Source organism: Colletes latitarsis, unplaced genomic scaffold (genome assembly GCF_051014445.1).
Source record: "Colletes latitarsis isolate SP2378_abdomen unplaced genomic scaffold, iyColLati1 scaffold0065, whole genome shotgun sequence".
Taxonomy (NCBI): domain Eukaryota; kingdom Metazoa; phylum Arthropoda; class Insecta; order Hymenoptera; family Colletidae; genus Colletes; species Colletes latitarsis.
In genome coordinates, this window is record NW_027488415.1 from 30,001 (window position 1) to 32,500 (window position 2,500).

Genomic DNA, 2,500 nt, shown 5'->3' on the forward strand with positions numbered 1-2,500 from the left:
TTCGAAAGAAAAGCATTCGTGGACTGGACGACCGGCTAAACGCGCGGTCTCGCAATCGATATACATATTCGTAACAAAGAGAGACATGGGGCGACCAACTTCTCAGAGTATATCCCTTCTTTTGGGTTCCGTTCGTATCGCGCTTCTCGTCGTGTTCGTTCGAGCCTCTCCATAGAGGATGATCGTCCGATTCGTTTGATAAATTATCATTTTTCCCTGGGGCTGTACGAACGAACAGAGAGGAAGACGACGACCGACGGATACCACAAATTTCACGTGGTAGGGCATATATTACATATCATAATTATCAGTGTTTGATCAAATTTCTTTCCAGTGTCCTTTTTGTTATGCTCCAAAACTAGTATACGCTTTATTTTCTCTTTCCTTTGCATAAATTATTAACTTCGGGCAACGTCGGGAGCGCCGGTAATCATTAGATTTGTACGAAACGCGATTTGCGCCCCACGGTGGTTTTTAGTGCCGTCAAAGTCAGAAATCGTAGGAGCGGTGCTTTAACGGGCGGTCGTGATGATACTCCAGACAACACGACGCACGACGCCGTAAAACACTCGCGCGAGTCCAGACTGATCTCTGCCTCACCACGCAAGGGGTGCGCAAACTTGCCAATAATATATAATATTTATTCTTTTTCGTACGTCCAGCGACAAACGCCAACGAAATACCCAAATTCTCGCTCGTACGTTGATACCTTTCTCTTCATCGACCCGGCTCCGAAACGTTCTTCGCCATCTCCCCGAAAGGAGAGGTAAACGACGGCGGGGTTAGGGAATCTGAGAACAACGCAAGCAGTTTTAGGACAAGTGAACGACCCTCAGCCAGGCGTGGTCCAGGAATTTTATCCGTGGACCGCAATGTGCGTTCGAAATGTCGATGTTCATGTGTCCTGCAGTTCACACGTTGACGCGCAATTAGCTGCGTTCTTCATCGACCCACGAGCCAAGTGATCCACCGTTCAGGGTAATCATATACAATTTACAATTTTTTTCTTTGTATTTAAAAATGCTCCTTGTTCTTTGCTTTAAAAATATTTGATGTTCGCACCTCCGACCAGCGTATCGACGGAGGATTGAACGCGCCATATCGACGACAAAAGTTTCTTTTTGTTTCCTGAATGACGGAAAACCATCGTTCGACGGCCGGGCGTACAGTACATTCAAAAGCCTTTGCGCGTGGCTGCGACCAAACGGGTATAATACACCCGTATATTCTTGGTTCCGAACAGTAACTTCACGCGCAATCGGGCGAACGCACGCGGCAGCGCCCATCGGTTGCTCGATGAAATCGATGCGATAAACTACAGCCTTCTCGGCTGGTCGTCGTTAGTCGCGCGAGCAACGGATGGCCGCACAATCGACGCGTCGTCGTTTGCGATTATTCGCCTCACGTTAGCCATGAGTATGTATATTATTCATTTACGAACGAACGCGGCAGCGTCCATCGGTTGCTCGATGAAATCGATGCGATAAACTACAGCCGTCTCGGCTGGTCGTCGTTAGTCGCGCGAGCAACGATGGCCGCAAAATCGACGCGTCGTCGTTTGCGATTATTCGCCTCAAGTTAGCCATGAGTATGTATAACATTCATTTACGAACGAACGCGGCAGCGTCCATCGGTTGCTCGATGAAATCGATGCGATAAACTACAGCCGTTTCGGCTGGTCGTCGTTAGTCGCGCGAGCAACGATGGCCGCAAAATCGACGCGTCGTCGTTTGCGATTATTCGCCTCAAGTTAGCCATGAGTATGTATATTATTCATTTACGAACGAACGCGGCAGCGTCCATCGGTTGCTCGATGAAATCGATGCGATAAACTACAGCCGTTTCGGCTGGTCGTCGTTAGTCGCGCGAGCAACGATGGCCGCAAAATCGACGCGTCGTCGTTTGCGATTATTCGCCTCAAGTTAGCCATGAGTATGTATATTATTCATTTACGAACGAACGCGGCAGCGTCCATCGGTTGCTCGATGAAATCGATGCGATAAACTACAGCCGTTTCGGCTGGTCGTCGTTAGTCGCGCGAGCAACGATGGCCGCAAAATCGACGCGTCGTCGTTTGCGATTATTCGCCTCAAGTTAGCCATGAGTATGTATATTATTCATTTACGAACGAACGCGGCAGCGTCCACCGGTTGCTCGATGAAATCGATGCGATAAACTACAGCCGTCTCGGCTGGTCGTCGTTAGTCGCGCGAGCAACGATGGCCGCAAAATCGACGCGTCGTCGTTTGCGATTATTCGCCTCTGGCTATCCGTGAGTATGTATAATATTCATATACGAACGAACGCGGCAGCGCCCATCGGTTGCTCGATGAAATCGATGCGATAAACTACAGCCTTCTCGGCTGGTCGTCGTTAGTCGCGCGAGCAACGATGGCCGCAAAATCGACGCGTCGTCGTTTGCGATCATTCGCCTCAGGCTATCCGTGAGTATGTATAATATTCATTTACGAACGAACGCGGCAGCGTCCATCGGTTGCTC

The 2,500-nt window shown here is 49.4% G+C and overlaps 1 non-coding gene across 1 annotated transcript; it reads right to left on the reverse strand.

Annotated features, from left to right (window-relative positions):
- Positions 1-826: 826 nt before the first annotated feature.
- On the reverse strand, positions 827-981 carry LOC143351068 (5.8S ribosomal RNA). The gene has a single exon (XR_013081456.1). It is a non-coding gene; the product is annotated as a 5.8S ribosomal RNA (ribosomal RNA).
- Between the last annotated feature and the right edge of the window lie 1,519 nt (positions 982-2,500).